Source organism: Chiloscyllium punctatum, chromosome 40 (genome assembly GCF_047496795.1).
Source record: "Chiloscyllium punctatum isolate Juve2018m chromosome 40, sChiPun1.3, whole genome shotgun sequence".
NCBI classification, from domain to species: domain Eukaryota; kingdom Metazoa; phylum Chordata; class Chondrichthyes; order Orectolobiformes; family Hemiscylliidae; genus Chiloscyllium; species Chiloscyllium punctatum.
The window spans coordinates 43089468-43105889 of record NC_092778.1 but is presented as its reverse complement, the minus strand read 5'-3'; positions in this window follow the sequence as shown (position 1 = coordinate 43105889).

Here is a 16422-nt window from a genome sequence, read left to right as displayed (position 1 = left end):
TGGCAGGCTCAACTGTATCCCACATTCAACCATCCCCACAAATGAGAATTCTACTATGCAGGGGAATTACTGTTGAGATGGATGTGGAAAGCTGGGAGATTTCACAACTCATGTTACCCATCTCAGAAGAGATGGGATTTTCCAAGCCAGATTATTTTGCATAATATGATATGATCCAATCACATTCTTTTTACCAAAAGCACCCCAACTCCCTCTCCTTTCTTACAACATTTTGTAACGTTAAATATCCTTTAATTTCACTTGCTAATCACTGTCACCATGCCTCTGCATTGGCCAACATGTCAATTCATTTATCTTGTTACACATGCTGGGTTCTCACTAATTCCAGCACAGGTCAAACAAAGTTCGGCTCCAAATATTCTTGCGACTTGTAGAAACAGAAAATAGGAGCAGAAAGCCATTCAGCCATTCGAAACTGCTCTGCCATTCATTATGATCATGGTGGGTCAGACAACTCAATAGCCTGCTCCAGCTTTTCTCCATATCCTTTTATCCCTTCAGCCCCAAGTGCTTATTTAACTCCTTTTTGAAATCATATAATATTTTGGCCTTGACTACTTTCTGTGGTAGCAAATTCAACAGGCTCACCACTCCCTGGCAGAAGGAATTTCTCCTCATCTAAGTCCTAAATGGTTGACTCCATATCCTTGGACGGTGACGATGGTTCAGCTCCCCCCAACAGCAGCAGAAATTTCTTTCCTGCGTTTACCCTGTCTGGTCCTGTAAACTTTACTAGGTTTCTGAGCTCTCCCCTCATTCTTCTGAACTCCAGCAAAAATAATCCAAACTGATTGAAACTCTCCTCATACATCTGTCTTGCCATCCCAAGAATCAGTTTGATAAACATTTGCTGCACTCCCTCTATAGCAAGATCCTGAACAATTGCAGAAAGGCATCTCCACTCCTGAACTCAAATCCTCTTGCTATAAAGCCCAACATACCACTTGGTTTTCTGACTACCTGCTTTACCTGCATGCTGACCTTCAGCAATTGGTGTACGAGGACATCTAGATGTCACTACTCATTTCCCTCTCTCAATTTAGAGTCATAGAGATGTACAGCATGGAAACAGACCTTTTGGTCCAACCCATCTATGCCGACCAGATATCCCAAACCAATCTAGTCCAACCTGCCAGCACCTGGCCCATATCCCTCCAAACCCTTCCTATTCATATACCCATCCATTAAATGTTGCAATGGTACCAGCCTCCACCACTTCCTCCAGCAGCTCATTCCATACACATACCACCCTCTGTGGGAAAAAGTTGCCCCTTAGGTCCCTTTTATATCTCTCCCCTCTCACTCTAAAACCTATGCCATCTAGATCTGGACTCCCCCATCCCAGGGAAAAGACTATGCCGATTTACCCTATCCATGCCCCTCATAACTTTGTAAATCTCTATAAGGTCACCTCTCAGCCTCTGACACTCCAGAGAAATCAGCCCCAGCCTGTTCAGCCTCTCCCCATAGCTCAAATCCTCCAACCCTGGTAACATTCTTGTAAGTCTTTTCTGAACCCTTTCAAGTTTCACAACATCTTTCCGATAGGAAGGAGGCCAGATATATTCCAAAAGTGGCCTAACCAACGTCTTGTACAGCCACAACATGACCTCCCAACTCCTGTACTCAATACTCTGACCAGTAAAAGAAAGCATACTAAACGCTTTCTTCACTATCCTAACTACCTGTGACTCCACTTTCAAGGAGCTATGAACCTGCACTCCAAGGTCTCTTTGTTCAGCAACACTCCCTAGGACCTTACCATTAAGTGTATAAGTCCTGCTAACATTTGCTTTCCCAAAATGCTGCACCTCGCATTTATCTGAATTAAACTATATCTGCCACTTCTCGGCCCATTGGCCCATCTGGTTGTAATCTGAGGTAACCTTCTTCACTGTCCACTACACCTCCAACCTTGGTGTCATCTGGAAACTTACTAACTGTACCCCTTATGCTTGCATCAAATCATTTATGTAAATGATAAAAAATAGAGGACCCAGCACCGATCTTTGTGGCACTCCACTGGTCATAGGCCTCCAGTCTGAAAAACAACCCTCCACCACCACCCTCTGTCTTCTACCTTGTTCTGTATCCAGATGGCTAGTTCTCCCTGTATTCCATGAGATCCATCCTTGCCAACCAGTCTCCTATGGGGAACCTTGTTGAATGCCTTACTGAAGTCCAAGTAGAGCACGTCCACCGCTCTGCTCTCATCAATCCCCTTTGTTACTTCTTAAAAAAGACACAATCAAGTTTGTGAGACATGATTTCCCACGCACAAAGCCATGTTGACTATCCCTAATCAGTCCTTGCCTTTCCAAATACATGTACATCCTGTATCTCAGGATTCCCTCCAACAACTTGCCCACCATTGACATCAGGCTCACTGGTCTATAGTACCCTGGCTTGTCCTTACCACGCTCCTTAAACAGTGGCACCACGTTAGCCAACCTCCAGTCTTCCAGCACCTCACCTGTGACTATCGATAATACATTTTCCAGCCGTCCCTTTACCTGCAAACATCTGCCTCCAATCAGTTTTTGAAAGTTCTTGCCTAATACCATCAAAATTGTACTTTCTCCAATTTAGAACTTTAACTTTTCGACCTGGTCTATCCTTTTTCATCACTATTTTAAGTCTAATAGAATTATGGTCGCTGGCTCCAAAGTGTTCCCCCACTGACACCTCAGTCACCTGCCCTGCCTTATTTCCCAAGAACAGAAATAAGTCAAGTTTTACAGCTTCTCTCGTAGGTACATCCACATACTGAATCAGAAAATTGTCTTGTATGCACTTAAGAAATTCCTCTCCATCTAAACCCTGAACACTACGGCAGTCCCAGTCTATGTTCGGAAAGTTAAAATCCCCTACCATAACCACCCTATTATTGCTGCAGATAGCTGAGACCTCCTGACAAATTTGTTTCTTAACTTCCCTCTGACTATTAGGGGGTCTATAATACAATCCCAATAAGGTAATCATCCCTTTCTTATTTCTCAGTTCCACCCAAATTACTTCCCTGCATGTATTTCTGGGAATATCCTCCCTCAGCACAGCTGTAATGCTATCCCTTATTAAATACGCCACTTCCTCTCCTCTCTTGCCTCCCTATCTATTCTTCCTATAGCATTTGTATCCTGGAACATTAAGCTGCCAGTCCTGCCCATCTTTGAGCCATGTTTCTGTAATTGCTATGATATCCCAGTCCCATGTTCCTAACCGTGCCCTGAGTTCATCAGCCTTCCCTGTTGGCCCCTTGCATTGAAATAAATGCAATTTAGTTTATTCATCCTACCTTGTCGCTGCCTGCCCTGACTGTTTGAGTCGCTTCTGTTCTCAACTGTACCAGTCTCTGATTGATCTCTTTCCTCACTATCTCCCTGGGTCCCACCCCCCAACCTTTCTAGTTTAAATCCTCCCAAGCAGCTCTAGCAAATCTCCCTGCGAGTATATTAGTCCCGTTCCACTTTAAGTGCAAACTGTCCTTCTTGTGTAGGTCACTTCTACCCCAAAAGAGATTCCAATGGTCCAAAAATGTGAATCCTTCTCCCATACACCAGCTCCTCAGCCATGCATTCATCTGCTCTATCCTCCTATTTTTGCCCTCACTAACTAGCTCGTAGCACCGGGAGTAATCCGGATATCAATACTCCCGAGGACCTCCGTTTAAAATTCCTGCCTAACCCTCTGTAATCTCCCATCAGAATCTTAACCTTTTCCCTTCCAGTGTTGTTGGTTCCAATGTGGACAATGACATCTTGCTGGCCCCTCTCTCCCTTGAGAACATTCTGCACCCTCTGAGACATCCTCGATCCTGGCACCAGGGAAGCAACACATCATTCTGCTTTTTTGCTGCTGACCACAGAAACATCTGTCTGTACCTCGGACTAGAGAGTCCCCTCAGACAATTGGTTTCTTGGAACCCGACGTACCCCTCATTGCATTAGAGCCAGTCTCAATACCAGAAACGTGGCTGTTCATGCTATGTTCCCCTGAGAATCCATCACCCCCTACATTTTCCAAAACAGCATACTTGTTTGAAATGGATATAGCCCCAGAAGGGTCATGCACTAGCTGCCTACCTCTCTTACCTTTCCTGGAGTTAACCCATCTGTGTGACTGTATCTTAGACTTTCCCCCCTTCCTATAACTGCCATCCATCACAACTGTTGCTGATGCAAATTCCTCATTGCCTCTAACTGTCTCTCTAATCGATCTATTCGATCTGATAAGGTTCGCAACCAATAGCATTTATTGCAGATATAATCTGCAGTAACCCTTAAACTCTCTTTAAACTCCAACATCTGACAAGAAGTGCATATCACTCCACTAAAGGCCATTTTTGCTTCTTCACAATCTACAGACCCAGAAAATAACACCGTCTTACTCCTCTACGAAACACTGCCCAAGGTTAAATTAATAGTTATGGCTTATATTTTAAGTTTAAACAAGAGATATATCTCAATGAAACATATAATCAAGAAAGAACCCAATCTACTCACTACTGCAGACTTTCTGTAGGTCCCACTTAAAAACAATAAATTTATCTGCTTCTGTGCTATGAACTTTGCCCAAACAATTCCTCCAATATCAGTTGTGAATTTCACTGTTGATTTTCCCAGATGCACTCTGATGACCAGCGATACATGAATTCAAATAGCACAGGCAGTAACTGTGCAGATTCACTGCTGTGTCAGTTTTTTTCTCTCTCTCTCCTGCATTGACCTCACCACGTGCTTGGGCAAAAGTAAGGACTGCAGATGCTGGAAACCAAAGTAGAGATCAGAGTGGTGCTGGAAAAGCATAGCAGGTCAGGCAGCATCTGAGGAGCAGGAAAATCAACGTTTCGGGCAAAAGCCCTTCATCAGGAATGGAGGCAGGGAGCCTCCAGGGTGGAGAGATAAATGGGGTGTAATAGGTGAATGGGGGTGGGGATGGAGGTGATAGGTCAGAGAGGAGGGTGGGGGAATCTTCCGCCTCAGAATACTTCAACCCCAGGGCATCAATGTTCACTAGTTTCCTCATTTCCTCTCCTCCCACCTTACCCCAGTTCCAAACTTTCAGCTCAGCACTGTCCTCATGACCTGTCCTATCTGCCAATCTCCGTTCCCACCTATCTGCTCCACCCTCCTCTCTGACCTATCACCTCCATCCCCACCTCTATTCACCTACTGTACTCTTTGCTACCTTCTCCCCAGCCCCACCACCCCCCCCCCCCCCCCCCCCCCCCCCATTTATCTCTCCACGCTGGAGGCTCCCTGCCTCCATTCCTGATGAAGACATTTTGCCTGAAATGTCGATTTTCCTGCTCCTCGGATGCTGCTTGATCTGCTGTGCTTTTCCACCACCACTCTGATCTCTACTTACCATGCGCTTCCTTTGTCTGTTCTTCTCCCTTTTAAAACTGCTGTTGTTTTGACTTTTTTTCCCCAAAGTTCCAAAACAATGCAACCACATATAAACAGTAATTGCTCCTCCTGGAATTCGAGGAAATCACCTCCAACACCCAAAATACCTCAATAAAGAAGCAGCTGTTACAGCCAGAGATTCTTCCTGTCCTCCATCTTGGATTACCCAGAATGCTTTATAGTGCTTGAAATAATAATATGTTCCTGTTTTTGCTACCAAATTGGATAACCTCACATTTATTTACATTATACTGACACTCACTCAGCTTGTCCAAAACACACTGATCATATTCAGGCAATTCTACAATGATTTTTTACCTTTGTGGTTCTGCTTCATAGTTTTGTCCTTAGCTGCTAATACCTCTTTCTCCGTCCTGTTACTGGTGGCTGGGGTTGGGGTGTGGAGAGAACGACACAACACTTAGATCATTCCTCGCTCACTCCAAATTCCTCTCAGTCCCCCTGGAGATGTTCTTAACCCTGACACTGGACAGGTAATCCAGCCTTCTGGGCTCATTCTTTTGGCTACACAGGGCAACATCTATTCTCATAACTATGCTGTCTCCTACGACTATTATAACACTCCATTTTACTCTCCAAATGTGAATGGCCTTTGGACTATGGTGATGTGACCAATTTATTCATCCTCCCCACAATCCTGTTCTAGATTGAAAGAAGTTTGTGGGTTAGTGGAAGGGCTGATACTCTTTTAGTTTATTTCCTGAATCTCATACTTTTCTCATCCATAGTTATACCCCCTCCAACCTTGATCATGCTGGAAATCTGAACCAAAAGCCTGTATCATACCGGACCTTTAACTATCACTAATTTGTATCACACTGCATTTTTAAGTAATACCACACCAATATATCACATTGTCTATTTTCCAGTCAATTTCCGAAACGCATCTACTCTCATCACATACAATTACAAAAAGGAAATAGCTTGTTTGATCCGACCAGCAATCTTGGTGCATTTCCTCCTCACAATCACTAACTGTAATCCAATGAGTTGACCCCCTGTTTCCATAATTCAGACAGAGGTAAAATGGGATGTGCTGTTTGTTAGGCAGCTTCTTGAGTTTTTGTTTTGCTAATTGATGAGGGTTTGGCATTTGCCATTCAGATGTGTCAAGATTTCCTCTTGAAAGGTTGGCTTGATTTTAAGGAATGCTATCATTGTTGATGACGAGTAACTGAGAGACATAAGGAGGGAAGGACCATAATTGTTTGTCATGTTCATTTTAAAGCATCACCCCAAGGCTGTTGTTATTGTGACTGACAACTCAAGTGAACCGTTATGCACTTGAAAAACATCAAGCACATCCCTTACACCAGCTGTGCAGCGCAGAGGAGCACATGCTGGAGAGCACAGTGCTGTCACATGACACTAACTGGACAATTTTCCAAACCAACTCACATACAATCCTTCAACAGACAGCAGATTGGGAAGTCACTGCCATCACATTCACAATGATATTTCCAGCATTTGGAGGCAAATCAGATCAGTTGGACTTTTTACCAACTAACCATAGTTCATATCAACTTGGCTCAGGGTTAGCATTGTTGATTCTTGGTCAGCATATTGTGATTTCAAGCTCCATTACAGAACATGAGTTAATCTACACAGACTCATTTATAGTGGGTACATGCCATGTGATTACAGTGGCAAAATTCCAATAAGATACTAAACCAGGTCTCTGTTAATATACACAGGGGATGTAAAAGATCCTGCCACACCATTTAAAGGAGAGTAATTAAGTCTAACTGTGTCCAGGCCAACATTCATCCCTTAACCAACACTACCTACAAACACATTAACAGGTCATTAATTTATGCCCCATGTGTGGACTCTACAGTGCGTGAATTGACTGCTGTTTTTGTGAAAATACCAACAATTGTTTAGACTATGAAGCTCTGCAGTTATGTGGACTGTGCTATTGAACCCAAGCTCCTTTTTTGTAAAAATAAAGCCATTCATGTAATCAACTAAACAACAAATTGACAAGCAATACCCAGCAGGGACAGTTCAACAATAAAGCTAAGGGCAGGGTAGGGAAAGAGGAAGGAGATCAATCTAAATGGTATTGGAGGGGGAGAAAATGCACTCCACCCCATGATTGAATGCAAGTTATTTCATTCTTCTTGAATACCAAAAAATGTGATCCTTGGATCTGTATTTCACTAGAACTGAACCTGTGAAAACAAATACTATATTTTATTATATAGTGACCTGAATTTGACTCTCCATTTCTTTTATATGTACACACACATTCAAGGCACATGGATGTTACTGCATAATACAGCTATGTGAGGTTGGATCTCAGATGAGAATCAAGATGACACCAATATCACCAATAACAGCAACTTTCTAAAGAAAAATTACTAAGAAGACACATGGAATAAAAAGCTAACATGTTTCCTGTACCTCCTGGTTTGTATATGTCTTTTAAAAAATGGCTGCAGAGATAGTGAATGCATTGTGTGTAATCTTCCAAAATTCCCTAGATTCTGGAAAGGTGCTTGCAAAACATAAAACTGCAAATTTAACACCTCTATTCAAGGAAGGTAACAGGTAACTATAGTTTCCTGTTTTCTAACATCTGTCATTGACAAAATGCTGGAGTCCATTATTATGGAACATTGTATTGGACATTTAGAAAGTCCGAATCCAATCAGGCAGAGTCAAAGTACTTCAGGGAAAGGAACTACTTTGATAAAGTTGTTAAAGTTCTTTGAGGATGGAACAAGCAGGATAAATAAAGGAGAACCAGTACATTCAGTGTATTACAATTTCTAAAAGGCATTCAAGAAGGTGCAACAGAAAAGGTAACTGCAACTCAGGATGTAAGGGAATATGTATTATTTTAGAAAGGAAGTTGGCTAACTAACAAGAAACAGACAGAATAAATGAGTCATTTCAACTTTGCAACCTGTAGTCAGAAGAGTACCACAGGGTCAGTGCTGGGCCCTCAATTATTGCTTGTAACTATATTGTAGCCAAACTTGATGTTACTACAAAAATATGTAGGAAAGCAAACCATGAGGTGGATACAACAAATCGCAAAGAGATACGCACGGGCTACATTACTGCATTGAGTATTTTAAGGGAAAATATGAGACAGCTTATTTTGATAGGAAGAACACTAAAGTACAATATTTAAATGGAGAGAGCCTGCAGAATGCTGAAGTACAGAAATGCTCTCATACACTAATCACAAAAAGGTAGCATGTAGGGTCACAATAAAGGAAAGCAAATGGGATGTTGTCCTTTGTCTTCTTGACTTTCCTCTTAGCTGAATGGTCTAATTTTTTTTTTCCTTCCACGTCTTCATATCTGTACTGCTTTTTTACCACCACTGTCTTTTGCTCTGGGCATCCATATAACCTATTCCACTCATTCCTTCTCCGCCTCCGTCAAGGGCATAAAAACACTAATTTCCAGCTCCTTCCACTTCTGAAGAAGTCATACCAGACTTGAAATGTTAACTTCATTTCTCTTCCCAGATGCTGCCAGACCTTGAGTTTCTCCAGCACTTCCTGTGTTTATTTCAGACTTTCAGCATTCACATTATTTTGCTTTTATTTTTGAAAGGAGGGTTTTTTTCCATTGGAACTAGTTCAGAGAAGTTTCATTATACTGATTTCTGGAATGGAGGAACTGTTTTATAAGGAAAGCAGGTTGTGCCTATACTCATTGAAATTTAGAAGAATGAAAGGCTACTTTTCTGAAATATATAAGATTCTGATGGGGATTGACAGGATATACATTTGCCCGAAGGGGTGTCGAGAAATAGTGTCTTGTTTAAAAAGGAGGGAATATCCCACAGAAGACTAGGATGAGAAGGAAGCTCTTCTCTTAGACGGCCGTTGGTCTTTAAAAGATCCCAGAGACCAGTGGAAGTTGGTTTACTGAATATATTCAAGAAGAAGTTAGACAGATTTTTAAATCAAGGAAGTCAAGTATATACAGTACAGCCAGGAAAGTAGAGTTGAGACCACAGTAAATCAGCCACAGTCTTACTGAATTGATGGCAGGGTTGAGGGGTATTATTTATGATGGTCTTATGGCCAGGAGTTTGTAGCTACGAGTGAGTGGGCAGCTGCAGAGTTTTCAGGAGTTTTTGGACTTTTGATTCAGACACCATGTGCCAGCTCTGTTCCTGTACTTAATTTGTAGCAAAGGATGCACTATTTTGAGACTGACAGAAACTCTTTCAATCTGACACTTGGTGTGACTTTGGACTGGGACTTAATTATCAAACTGTCAGCCAGACTGCGCGAAGGTGAAATGGAAATAAAGTCTGTTCTTCCTGCTTGTTTCACATCAATTGGAAAGCGTATATGTCAAGATCTAAAACAGAAAAGCCAATTCGTAATGACAGGCTTTATAACACCTTAATAAAACCTCAAATGGTTTTGCGTTAAATTAGGATTTACACAATAGAAAAGCTATTGTGTTTTCTCAAGGATACACTGCAAGTTGACTAGAATGACTGATTTGTGGAAATATAAACATTAAAAATCTGGAAAAATTTGGTCCTCTTTCATTAGAATAATATAGGAGTAATTATAGAGTAATTTGATAGAAATATTATGAATGGAACAAAATTGAGAGACGAAAACAGTCATTGCTTTAGACAAACGACCATCGATTTGAGTTTAAAAATATTTGGAAAAGAGGCTAGAGGCATTGTGGTTGTGTTGTTGAAGTAGTAATCCAGAGGTCTGGTCCACTGAACTGTAGACATGAATGCAAATCCCACCATAAGTGGAAAATTTGAAATAAGAAGTTACCATCAGTAATAGTTACCACAAACTATTTGATTATCGTTAAAAACAATCTGATTTATTAATGACCTTTAGTAGACATGAATTCTGTCTTCCTTATCCATCTGGCCAATATAAAAACGTTCCGATTATGTGCAGAAATAGGCTCGTTGGCACTTCAAGCTGTCCACCATTTAATAAAATCATGGCTGATCAGATTACCCCACAGTTCTGTCAAGCCTCCCTCAATTGCTTTTCACTCGTTTGTGCAACTACTCCTACTTTGAAAATATTCGAAGACATTGGTCCCACTGCCTTTAAAGGAAGAGAGTTCTAAAGATTCAAAAGTCTCCAAGAGAAAAAATTTCTATAATCGCTGTATTCAATGGGTGACTCCTTAAATTTAAAATGTCAACCGTGGAAGCCAAATTGGCGGTCTGGGGCCCTGTGGGTAGGCAGCTTAGTAAATACGGGTATAATAACTCTGCGATGGGAGTTTGGTGGAAGTGCGGAGAGTGGAATAATGTAACGTAATTTAATTGTAATTTAATTCAATTTTACTTAATTTAATTTGAGTTAAGTATGTATTAGACAATTGTATCCTGTAGAATTGTAGGTAGTTTATTGCTTATATAATAATGTTGTATTATCTCTGTTCCTCTGTATCTTTGTATTTTTATAACTTATTTTGTAAAAGTAAACATTTTTCCAATTAAAAATATATATATATATTAAAACTTTTAAAATGTCAATACCTACTTTCAGGTTCTCCCTCAAGCAAAAACATTCTGTCCACATCTATCTGTAAAGACCCCTCAGGATCTTACTTTTTCAATCAAGTTGCCTCTTACTAGAGATGAGGTGAGAGTCTCTGTCCTTTTTAAGATTCATTTATGGAATGTGGGCATTGCTGACTGTGCCAACAATTTTTTTGTCCATTCTTAGTTTCCTTAGAGGTTGTGGTGAGTTGACTTCTTGAAAAGTACATTTGTTGTATATCTAGGATTTTGACCCATTAATACTGAAAGAATGCCAATATCTTTCCAAGTTAGATGGTTTGAGGCTTGGAGGGAACCATACAACTGATGTGCTCCCAAGTCTCTGTTGCCTTTACCCTTCTAGATGGAAAATAGTTGTTCGTGTGTAAGGTGCTGACCAAGAAGCCTTGGTAAATTTCCACAGCGCATCTCATGGATGGTACACACTACTGCTACCGTGCACTTGGGTGGTGGAAGGAGTTAATGTTTGTGGACACGGTGCTATTAGGTGGACTGCTTTGTCCTGGATGGTGTCAAGCCTCATAAATATTATTGCAGGTTTAATCATTCAGGGATCCTTGACTTCAATTCCAGATTTGACCAGAGTGTGGCAGCAAGGACTCCGAGAAAACCTGGAGTCAATGGGAATTAGAGAAATATCTTCAGTAGTTGGAGTCATAGCTAACAACAGAGTAGTGTGGTTGTTAGAGATCAGTCATCTCACTTCGAGGACATCATTGCTAGAGTTCCTCAAGGTAGTGCTCAAGACCCAGCTACTTCTTCAATGACCTTTCTTAAGGTCTGAAGTCAGGTGATCGGTGATGATTGTGCATGGTTCAGCACCATTTGCAACTTCTAAAATTGTTACAGTGATTTAAAAGCCAATTTGAGTTTGGGTTCAGCAGTTACAGACTTTATTTTCAACATATGCTGAAGAGAGACTTGGTAGAAGTCCATTAAGCTCTTTTTCTGAAACATAGTGAACGTGGGAAAATATAGTCTTAAGTTACAAATATCATTATGTTTTTACAGCTCACTTCTCATTACATGTCCTTAAACAGGCTCAGCAGATGTCCATTTCGTTACGTCTCCTGCCTATTTCTAACCATCCTGAGACTGTTAATTCAAGTTGTGAAGGTTGTTCAGTATTACAAGTTACTTTCTTAACTAAGTTCTTACAGAATTAGTTTAATATCCCATCACACTTACAATATTGGCTATATTTTCCTTCATGCTTAGCAAACAGAAACAGGAGTAGGCCATTCACCCCCTTCTAGCTATTTCCACCATTCATTGAGATCATGGCTGATATGAAGCCCAACTAACAAAACTGCCTTAGCCCATATCGCTTAATACCTTCGTTTAACAATCAAAATTTAAAACTAACAACTAATTCAGCATCTACTACCATTATTCAAGATTAAATTAAGATATTGCTGAATTGTTACTAAACAAGGCAAACAAATATGATTAGGATGGTTTATTCATGTGAAGGGTATAAGCTGCAATGTACTGGCTGAAACAAATGGAAATTACTAGAGCTTATAATTGTAGACAAAGCGAAGATCTTCAAGATTTCCAGCTGAGTAGAGAGAGCTAATATAAATCTGTAAATGGTAGGTCATGTCTGAAAGATCAGGTTGAATTTTTTTAAGGGGCAAATGAAGAAATTAAGAGCTACATGCTTCTAGATGTGCTTTATATGGACATGCAGAAGGAATTTGATAAAATCCTTCATAAGAAGCTGTTGGCTAAAATTGAAGTTCATGGAATTGACCTGTTCCATAAGTTATGTCATAAAAGTAAAACATAATTCTGGATAAACACCAAAGCTTGTAGATACACTGATTTATTGCTACAGAGAGGAAATTCACAAAAAAACCTGAGGCCAGGTGGGAATTTTAATATATTTTCACAGTAATGCAGAGAAAATAAAGCCAACTGCTGCGTAAGATGCAGAGATACATTGTGGTATATTTTGCTGCTAACTATTGTTATGAAGTTGAAGGCGGCTCCTGTACCTTTGAGACTGAAACATGAAAAACTGGCAAGTACTGGTCATGTGACCAACTAGCAGGTACAAAGTGTGCTGGATAATTGAAAGATGTAACAGGTCCATGATTTGGACAGGTTTAGACAGATCCAGTCTGAGATTTGGACAGATTTGGGGTATGAAAGATCCCAGTAGATTTAAACACTTGCTGATTAGCGACCCAGATATTTAAATAAGACAAATTGTTTAATTTCAGTTGCTTATGGTTGGTCAAATTAAGTGAGAGAAATGGCTCTTAAAATGGCTAAAGCGGTTGTGGGATTTGAAGATGATTCCCAAATTTTCTAAGAACGTTTAGAAGAAAAGAAAAAGACCTTACTTTTAGAATTAGCAAAGAGATTAGAATCAGGTTTAACCAAGAACAAAACTAAAGCTAAAACTGTAAGGCAGTTACTCAAGTACTTAGGTGTGTCAGAGAAACAGACCAGTGCAGTCGAGTTAGAAAAACTTAAATTACAATTGAGGAAAATGGAGTTAGAAGATAAACAAAGAGAGAAAGAGAGACAGACAGACAGAGAGAGAGGAATAAGAGAGAAGGTTCTTAGCTGAGCAAAGAGAGAAGGAAGAGAATAAGAAAAAGAAAGAAGAAAGAGAAAGGGATAGAGAATTTGAAGTTCAGAAGTCGTGACTTAGTCAACAAAGTTGTTAACAAAATGGAGATGAAAAGAGAAGATCGTGATATATTCAAATTTGTTAAAACACTGCCACATTTTGATGAGAAAGATGTCGAAGCCCTGTTTCTTTCATGTGAAAAGTTGGCTCGGCAGATGGAGTGGTCAGGGGACTTGTGTGTAATGCTAGTGGTAGGCAGAGCCAGTCAGGTATTTGCCGCTCTGTCAGCTGAGGGGTCAAGAGATTATGAAGATGTCAAGCTGGCTATTTTGAGTACTTATGAATTGGTATCAGAAGCATATAGACAACAGTTCAGAAACATGAAGAAGGTACCAAGTCAGACTTAAGTTGAGTTCGAAATAATTAAACATAGTGATTTTGATAGATGGGTGTGGGCCTTAAAAATAGATAAGACCTATGAGGTTCTAAGATTATTCTGCTGGAGAAGTTCAAAAATTCACTTCCAGAGATGTTAAGAATTCACATGGATTAACAGAAAGTTCAAGAAGTGATAAGATCAGCACAGATGGCAATGAATATTGGTGCACAAGGCAAAGTTTAGCTTCCAGCAAGAATTTCATCCTGTGAGGGATAGGAATTGGGAGAAGGGGAGATCCTACACTATGTATCAAAAAATAGAGAACACTGGTAATTGTTTACCACAGGTTAAAAAAGAAGCTCAAGTGGGTGGAAAGGAAGTGAAAGGTCTCAGGTGTTTCGAGTGTGGTAAGGATTCTGAGTAATCCAAGATGAAGGACAGAAAAAATTTCTGACTGTAACAGCTGCTCCTTTTTTGAGGTATTTTAGGTGCTGGAGGCAATTTCCTCGAATTCCAGGAGTAGCAATTACGGTTTCATATGCTGTTGCATTGTTTTGGAACTTTGGAAAAAAAAGTCAAAACAACAGCAGTTTTAAAAGGGAGAAGAACAGACAAAGGAAGGACATGATGAGATCATTGTAGGTGAAGGAGAAAGAGAGAGAGAGGGAGAGAGAGAACCTGCACAGTTACTGTCTTTGCTGTTTGAAATCGTGTATCGTTGGACTTCAGAGTGCGTTGGGGAAAATTAAAAACAGTGAAATTCACAACTGATCTTGGAGGAACTGTTGGCCGAAGTTCACAGCACAGAGTCAGATAAGTTAATCGTTGTTTTAAGTGTGGCCTACAGAGAATCTGCAGTAGTCAGTAGAGTGGGTTCTTTCTTGATTATATGTTTTTGGACAGGTGTCTCTTGATTAAACTTAAAATATAAGCCATAACTATTCATTTAACCTGGGGCAGTGTTTGTAGAGGAATAAGACGGTGTTATGTTCTGGGTCTGTAGATTGTGAAGGAGCAAAAATGGCCTTTAGTAGAGTGATATGTACTTCTTGTCAGATGTGGAAGTTCAAAGAGAGTTTAAGGGTTACTGCAGATTATATCTTCAATAAATGCTGTTGGTTGCGAATCTTATCAGATCGAATGGATCGGTTGGAGAGACACTTAGAAGCAATGAGGAATTTGCAACAGCAACAGTGTGTGATAGATGACAGTTATAGGAAGGGGTGAAAGTCTCAGATACAGTCACATAGATGGGTTAACTTGAGGAAAGGTAAGAGAGGTAGGTAGCTAGTGCAGGAGTCTTTTCTGATATACCCATTTCAAACAAGTATGCTGTTTTGGAAAATGTAGGGGGTGATGGATTCTCAGGGGAATGTAGCACGAACAGCCAAGTTTCTGGTATTGAGACTGGCTCTAATGCAACGAGGAGTATGTCGGGTTCCAAGAGATCAATTGTGTTAGAGGATTCTCTTGTCTGAGGTACTGACAGATGCTTTTGTGGCCAGCAGCAAAAAAGCAGAATGGTGTGTTGCTTCCCTGGTGCCAGGACCAAGGATGTCTCAGAGAGGGTGCAGAATGTTCTCAAGGGGGAGAGGGGCCAGCAAGATGCCATTGTCCACATTGAAACCAACGACACTGGAAGGGAAAAGGTTGAGATTCTGATGGGCGATTACAGGGAGTTAGGCAGAATTTTTAAAAGGAGATCCTCGAGAGTAGTAGTATCTGGATTACTCCCAGTGCTACGAGCTAGAGAGGGCAGGAATAGGAGGATAGAGCAGATAAATGCATGGCTGAGGAGCTGGTGTATGGGAGAAAGATTCACATTATTGGATCATTGGAATCTCTTTTGGGATAGAAGTGACCTGTACAAGAAGGATGGATTGCACCTAAAGGGGACTAATATACTGGCAGGGAGATTTGCTAGAGCTGCTCGGGAGGATTTAAACTAGTAAGGTGGAGGGAGAGGACCCAGGGAGATAGTGAGGAAAGAAGAAACTGGTACAGTTGAGAACAAAAGTGGCTCAAACAGTCAAGGCAGGGAGGGACATGGTAGGATGACTAAATTAAACTGCATTTATTTCAATGGAAGGGGCCTAACAGGGACGGCAGATGAACTCAAGGCATGGTTAGGAACATGAGACTAGGATATCATAGCAATTACATAAACATGGCTCAGGGATGGGCCGAACTGGCAGTTTAATATTCCAGGATACAAATGCTACAGGAAAGATAGAAAGGGAGGCAAGAGAGGAGGAGGTTTGGCATTTTTGATAAGGAATAGCATTACAGCTGTGCTGAGGGAGGATATTCCCGGAAATACATCCAGGGAAGTTATTTGGATGAAACTGAGAAATAGAAAGGGATGATAACCTTATTGGGATTGTATTATAGACCCCCTAATAGTCAGAGGGAAATTGAGAAACAAATTTGTAAGGAGATCTCAGCTGTCTGTAAGAATAATAAGGTGGTTATGGTAGGGGAT